Source organism: Eulemur rufifrons, chromosome 30, assembly GCF_041146395.1.
Source record: "Eulemur rufifrons isolate Redbay chromosome 30, OSU_ERuf_1, whole genome shotgun sequence".
Lineage (NCBI taxonomy): Eukaryota > Metazoa > Chordata > Mammalia > Primates > Lemuridae > Eulemur > Eulemur rufifrons.
This window is the reverse complement of record NC_091012.1, coordinates 11584184-11592280: the sequence shown is the minus strand read 5'-3', so window position 1 is coordinate 11592280 and position 8097 is coordinate 11584184. Positions and strand designations below refer to the sequence as shown.

General features: G+C 41.2%; 1 pseudogene; it reads left to right on the top strand.

Annotated features, from left to right (window-relative positions):
- Positions 1–1414: 1414 nt before the first annotated feature.
- LOC138378434 (transcription initiation factor TFIID subunit 10 pseudogene) lies at positions 1415–7721 on the top strand (annotated as a pseudogene).
- The last annotated feature ends 376 nt before the right edge of the window (positions 7722–8097 follow it).

Genomic DNA, 8097 nt, shown 5'->3' with positions numbered 1-8097 from the left:
TCTTCAACCTTACAGGGTTCAATACCTCTCATTTTCAAGGATAAAATTAAAACTACCCCAACATCTAATTGGGGGTCAGAAACATCTAGGTTTGTATCCCAGATTCAAGCACTGTTCAGCAGTGTGACCTCAGATGACAGAACTCTCTAAGCCTCTGTTTTCTCATCTGCCTGAACTCACTGATGGTTGGGACTGTTTCATACCCACAGTGCCTGGCACATAGAAGGGGCTTAATGCATCCAGTTAAATGAAGGGAAAGCATTTTAAAGTTCACATCAAAAAGTTATTCTCCTTTTTAAAGAGTACACTTGACTTTTTCCTTTAGTTTCTAATAATCAGGGTCAGGCGCTTGTAGGAATCCAGATTGTCTGGGGACAAATCCTTGTCTCACCACCAGAGCAATCATGTGACCTTGGGGAAGGTACTGCCTTCTGCATGTCAATTTCTTCTGTATTAACAAAACCTAACATGTCATTGTTTGGGGGGTTAAATGAGTATACCACAGCTGGAATAGTATAGGGCACATAGTGCCTGCCAAATGTTAACTATTCATCTTCATGGAATCAGGACTGTGGTACCCCACGGTGTGATTTCCAATTTTGTATGAGGAAACTGTGTTTTATGTGTTGTTGTTAGTAAAACAAGGAAAATCTGGAAACTGGTGCCTTGGAAGAAAGAAACAAAAGTGAGAAAAGGAAGTTGGTGAGTCCCAGCTATTCAGAGCTGGGAGGGATGAGCCTGATCCCTCTTTTATGGACAGTGAAGTGGAGGGTGATGTATCCTCAGGTCTCACTCAAGACACACAGCGGCAATCTTTATTGAGAGTAGGACCAGTTCCCTGGGTTTGTTATGGTCATGTTACAGGTGAAAACTAATACTTCTGGGAGTACAAGAGAACATTTAGTTACAAGAACAAATTTGGGTATCAGTTTGGTGAGCAAATGAAAGCTGTTGGACTCTGAAAAACTGAGTTGTTAATGGAACCAACCCTTTACTGACAGGGGCTTTCTATAGGGCACATTGATGAGGATGGCTTTGAGGAACAAACGCCCACTGTGGTTCCCACGGGACTGGAAAGTTCCCAGTAGCCAGGAATGAAAACTGGAGTCTGGTGCTCACCATGGGAGGGGTGGGGCAGGGAAGGGCAGGACATTGTGAGTCCTGTGCGTGGGCTCTGAGGTAGGCATGTTGGGGGTGGGACTGTGCGTGTGATTGGTTCCTTGTAACCAAGTAACCACAGGACACATTCTGGTTGGCAAGTGCCTGCCAGGGCAAGTGGCCTTCAGTTAGGAGGTGGTGACAGAAGAGGAGGAGGTCGGACTGAGCTCTCTTCTAGCAGTGGCTGTGCCACTCAGTATTTTTTGGGATATTTACCCCTTTTAAATAAGCCCAGCTTCTCACTGCCCTAGCACACATGTCAGCTCGGGGGAGGCAGCCACTGCCCTGGTTTGGGGGTGTGGCAGAGGCTGGAACCCTGCCCAGAGCAGGGCTGCAGGGTCAGCAGGCTGCCGAGAGAGGAGGAGTCGGGCTCAAGCAAAGGTACAGGCAAAAGGCAACAAGGGGAAACAGCAGAGGCAGCCCCTGGGGAACATGCTGAGCTGTTGTGTGTCCCCCAATACCAGCCCCACATTGGGCTGGCGTATCCATGCAATTGAGATGGACTATGAGTCTGAGATCTACCTGGCGGCAGCCAGAAACATGGTGGCAGTGGCTTGTGCACCTGCTGCCATGGAGCCTGCTGAACTGGATTCTGGAGGTGGTGAGGACCCCCACCTGCAGCACATCAGCGACAACGGGATGCCCAAAGGTAGGGAGGTGGCACACCTCAGACACATCTGTGGCCTCTGCCTCCCCCAGCGTTCCCTGGGAGGCATCCACTACCTCAGGCTCCTTCCTACCTGGAGCTGCTTTTCCAGGGGTGGGTACCAGGGATGAAGGCTGGCTCTGCCTCATGTCCCCACCTTTTACCTTTTCCCAACCTTGTCTGGCCAGTTTCTTTCCTTCCTCCTGACCCAAATGCCCAGTTGCTGCCCCCTCTTTCCATTCCCCCAACCCCACATGGGAGCCTGCAGCCCACACCTCCTTTGGTCTGGAGCTCTCTTCATCATCCCATAGGAACTGATAAAAACTTTCTGGTATATTCTCTTCCATTTCTCAATGAACATTCATCTACCCCCACTTATGGAGTATTCCTCCCATTCTCTATCCTCCCCCATCCTAAGTGAAGGAGCCAGGGAAGGGCCTCATTGTTCCTTCCTCCCACTCATTAAGGTAGCTGATAGTCTGGATAGTTCACACCCAAATATTTGAGGTTTTCTTATTTAAATTCAAAATAGAAGTTGCCATAGGAGACTCTATATGGTATTCTTAATACAGGTTTTCTCTTGCCTTGAAGAAAGCTTTTTTTTTTTTTCCTTCTAACTATAACTCAAACACAAAGAAAGAAATTTGGGAGCTGCTTAAAATAACTGAAAAGTGTGAAATGTTATTGCCAGAGCTGCAGAATTTTCTTTTAATATGAAGTAGTTTACCCATGGATTTGTGATTTCTTTAAAATTCTAACTTTGACACAGATATATCTTCAGTGACTTAAGACTTCATTTTCCTGCTCTAAAGGAGAGGTGGTGTAAAGGTTTGGGGGTTAAAATGCCAGACCCTGCCTGTAAAAGACTGTTTCCATGGCTCCCCTCCTCCAGCCCCCAGTAGAATCCTGTTCAAAGATAAGAATGTTGAGGTAAAAGTTCTTGAGACTCTAAACCACTGAGAGGGGGGAAATGGGAGGGAGAAAAGGAAGAAATATTTGAGGGTGTTTTTTTTTTCATTTTTTTTTTAATTTCAGCATATTATGGGGGTACAAAAGTTCAGGTTATGTATATTGCCCATGCCACCCAAGCCCCACGAGTCAGAGCTTCAAGCAGGTCCATTCCCCAGACAGTGCGCATCACACTCATTATATAGGTATACACCCATCCCCTCCCCACCTCCACATCTGCCCAACACCCGATTAGTGTTATTCCGAAATGTGCACTTGAGTTTTTACTTCTAGAATTTTGAAAAGAGATGAATCTAGGTAAAAATAATTTAGGATAACAAGGTGGTTTGTGAATAAAAACTAAGTGCTTTGAAATAGAAAACATTGTATCACAAAGATGTTTACATGTGGCTGGCTTATTTTTTCATTTACATGCCAGTGGCTTCATTGCTATAGAGGAAAAGCCTCAGAGGTCTTCTATTAAAACTTTGGTTAGACTCTTAATTCAATTAAAAGTTAGAATAATTAAGCCTCATGACATGAGGGATGTGCCTTTGCAATTGGGAAGTGCTGTACTCACTTTTCAGAATATTCAAAAATTGCAAAAGAATGAACAAATATATTATGTGAATTAATTGATTGTACATTTATATACAAAGCATGTAAGTACTTTTGAAAATTTTTGCTCTGCTTGGTGGTTTAAAATAAGCCTGTGAGTGATTTTACAAAACAGTTAGTAGATGGGTAGCATAGGATGAGAGTCCAAAATAGTCTCTTTCTATCATTCTTTAGGATGTACAACACATTTTCATGTACATCTTATTTGGCCCTTCCAAATACAAATATAGCCTGTGTATATTCTCTCTATATTTCTGATGAAGAAACAAGGACTTAAAGATCTGAAATGACTGTGTAAGACAGCTACTGAACCACACAAAAGTTCTAAGTCCTCAGACTGGCGTGGAGGTGGCAGATATGCCAAATTTGGTTCTTAAAAAACTTTAAAAGCTGAGGAATGCATCATCTCAATATTTTACCCAGCTATTTTTTAAAAAAAATTTTAGAGACAGATTTTTCTATGTTGCTCCACCTGGTCATGAAATCCTAACCTCAAGCAATCCTCCCTCTTCAGCTTCCAAAAGTGATGGAATTACAGGTGTGTACCACCATGCCTGGCTTGCATTGTTGGAAAGTACTTAAGTGTATAGCAATGGACTTGTAAAATAAACTGGTACATCCACACAAAGGAGATCTATGAGCTATAAAAATAATAATATCTCTCTTTAATGCTATGGAGTCATCACTAGGATAAGTTATATGAAAAAGCAAGGGGGGAACATATATTAACTTACATGAAAGAAAGCAGGGGAAATGTGTGTGTGTTTATTTAAATAAAAAAACACTGAAAGGAATTTTTGTGTGCCTGTGACTGTTTTTCTTTTAACTTTAGTAGGTAGCCAAAGTGAATATTTGCCCAAGATATTGTTTTGGTATGGGTTTTCCAATGAATGTCAAATATTTTCTTTTTGCTTTTGAGTTAGTGTAACCTTTTTTTTAATTTATTGTGCATTATATAGTATATATATTGCTCTTGTATTTCATTAACTCCTCACAATGTTTTGATTTAGGTAGTATAGAAATTATACCTGTTTTACATACGAGAAGACAGGCTCTGAGAAGTATAAATTGAGTTTCCAAGATTTTAAATAAGACTCAGTAGATCAAGAATGTAACTTGCAGACACATGGTATATAGAAACAAAATTAATAGAATCACTTATATGGGCCTCTTTGGATATTACATTTTTTCTCACCTTTTTTAGTGTATTAAGGTAATTAAGCTTTAGGGTTAAAACAGTAACATTAGATAATAAATGAAACAGAGGTACTAGTAACGCAGAAATGTTCTTAAAATTCTAAGAAATAGAGTTAAGTGCTATTAAGGAATATATGAAGGATGAAAGGCATACTACATTATATGACTTGTCACAGCTCAGTCACAGTCACTAAAACAAATTGAGGATTAAAAAAGTTAAGGCAATATTGAGAGTTGATGGAGAGACAGATAAAAAATTGAGAGACTTATAATATTTGTGTTATGGGCTATAAAACTAATACAATGTGCAGTATAGGGATGACAGAGCAGGTCAGTAAATGCAATGAGCCTTTACATAAATGGGTGCCCAGCAGTTGGCCCAGAAACTGCTTCTATTTAATTGGGATATACTGCAATCAATGTTGAAATCAATCTCTTTTGCTGAAATGTGCTGGTTCTTTGATTAATTTCTTGGTCACTGCCCTCTCCCTTTAATATTTTGCAAGGAAAATTATTTCTCAATAGTTTACAATTGTATAATTTTAACACTGTTAGCCTTTAATAATGCATTTCATTTATTCTAAGTTACATGTATTTTTACATTTTATCATCTGTGCAATTGAGATGGATCTTACGACTAATAGAATCTTAGAGGAAAAGCAGTATTTAACGTTAGTGAGGTGTCTTACAGACTTTTTCCTCTGAGGGATGTTTATCTTAATTAATTAGTTTATTGTTTCCTCTCATGACAACTTTTATTATCCCACATGATGGTAAAGTTTGTCTTATGGAAATTCAATAATCTGTTTAGTAGTCTCACTTAAATAGGAGATTATCCCACTTTGGTGACCTGCAGGCATAGGCAGGATCAAAATTTTTTAGAAGTCGTTCTATGACCTGCTCCAGAAGATAATTTTGATGAATCCCCAAATTAATCATGCTGTGAGAAGAAAAACATGAGAGTTTAGCTTTGGATATTGAGGACAAAATGAAAAACCTCACTTTCTGTTATGACAGTGTTCCTGTAGATTAGAAAATTAAACTTTTTATGCAGCCCTCTTAAATCTGCCATGATGAATATCCCAGATACATCACAGCTAAATAAAGGAGTTCATTTATTGAATGGAGTTAAAATTAGCTTTTGATTATCTAAAGATTGCTTGCCAAAAACCACCCTCTTTGTTTTAGCATATTTGATATATTGAGCTGGTGTCGGACAGTAATTGGCCACAGCATCACTTGCTACTTGAGACTGATCCTGAAATGTGCTAGTCATATCAGCATAGAGGAGGGTGAGAGTGTTCCTATTTGATAAGTACAAGGAGGAGGTCATGTAGATGATTCATCTACTAGTTGCATCAGATTATTCAGGTACAACTTAAAAAAAAAAAGTAGTTGCATAGCCTAGTTTTAGTCTACATGTATGGAAAGATTCAACCACATTGGATTTCGTAGTAGAATTTTTATATTGTTGCCACCATATTTCTTCATATTTATTACTACACACTTCTTTCAAGACTGCTAAAAGTGATTAAAATTAATGTGTACCTATTTTTTAGACAGAATCTCACTCTATCATCCTGGCTGGAGTGCAGTGTTGTAATCATAGCTCACTGCAGCCTTGAACTTATGGGCTCAGATGATCCTCTTGTATCAGCCTCCAAAAGTGCTGGATTACAGGCATGAGTCCGTATGCCTGTAATCACAATGTGTAGCTGTTTTTAAAAGCATCTTTTTCATTCTTCTAAATTATCATGTCTTTTTCCTCTTCTTCCTCTACAGATTCAACTTTGGAATCAAATCCAGCTGACCATCCAAAGGCAGGAGCAATTTTTCTGAGCAAATCTAAAAATGGATGGTAAGACAATATTTTTTTCCTCCAAGAAAAGACTAAAAACTGTTTTTGTTTTATGGAATGCCTTATAGAAAGTATTTAAAAGAACTCATAATTAGTTCAAAGTTTTCAAATTTTCTTTTATTCATCTGTCATTTCGACATTTGATACACTTGCCTCTAGTTGTCACTGTTTCACTGCGAACATCTAGACTTTCTGCTTATACAATTTGCCACCTCTTTATGAACACAATAGGCCCCATGATTTAGAAGTGGTCATAGATTTATCCCCATCTCTCCATATTTCTTTACCCTTCTTGCCCTGCTCCAAAGAACACACTTTAAAGATGAACGATGGGATTTAGCCTGCAGTTAGGTTTTTATTTGAACAAATGAAAAAAACTCAGTTGTTTACATGTGGGGATTGAAACTGTGATTTTGGCCCCTTTTAATACAGTGATCTAACCAGATGATCCTGTCACATCCACATCTGTCCTGCTCAGAAATTTAAGCTTTTCAAAACCTTTTCTCCCTAATGTAATATAAACATGCGCTGAGGTATTTCCCAGAGGTTGGCCTCAGTAAGCGAAACTACTGCCAATTTTCCAATCCTGCTTGTTTTAGGATGAGAATCAGAACCCTAGGATTGTTCTGCACTCCTGCTTATGTACCTTAATGTTATGTTAAATCTTAGTTTATTTGCTAAAAATCCATCTACAACCAGGATTTTCAGTTGATCTCAACAGCAAGAATACAAGAAGTGAAGGTCCCAGCTCCCACAGCGCCGCCCACTGGTGCCGCCCAGCCGCAGAGAACAAGACCAGCCCCGCAGGGCCAGCAGGGGAACCCGGGGCTGAAGCCACGGCTGGGGACACCAGGTCCTTGGCTGCGCGGGCGGGACCAGCCCAGCGGGGCGGCTCAGGTGTGGGCGGGCAGCGCGCGGTTTACCTACTGCGGAGCGCGGCGGCGGAGACGCGAAGCCTGCGGTGTCCAGCCCGCCTCTGCTGGACTTCTTAATGCAGCGGGAGGATTACTCACCCAGGGTCCCTGATGCAGTGACTGGTTACTACCTGAACCCTGCTGGCTTTGAGGCTTCAGACCCACACATAATTCGGCTCATCTCCCTAGCTGCCCAGAAATTCATCGCAGATATTGCCAACGATGCCCTACAGCACTGCAAAATAAAGGGCACAGCCTCTGGCAGCTCCCGGAGCAAGAGCAAGGACCGCAAGTCCACTCTAACCGCAGAGGACCTGGCCCTGCCCTCAGCGAGTATGGCATCAATGCGAAGAAGCCCCACTACTTCACCTGGGCCACCTGACCTAAATGTGCTTGTCTATCCCATGTCCCCACACCAGCCTGTTTTCATAATAAACTGGATTGTGACAGGAAAAAAAAAAAAAAAAGGAATGCAGCACAATAAAAAATAGGGGTTTCTTTTTTTCCCCTATCCTTCAGAAATGAAGAAATTGGGTGTCTGCCTATACTGCATTTCCACAGTTTGTGTGTACTTTGCCTGTCTTGAACCAATCATTTCTGGTTAGGATTGCTGTATTTCTCCGTTTCTTGCAGAGCCGTGAGCTTCTCTCAAGTAGAGTGTGTGGAAGCAGAAGAAAACTATCCCATCCCCCTGTCTCTTCAGTGGTGAGAAATGTGTGCCTAAAATGCCATCCAGCCTCAGAGGAGGAGGCAGTGTG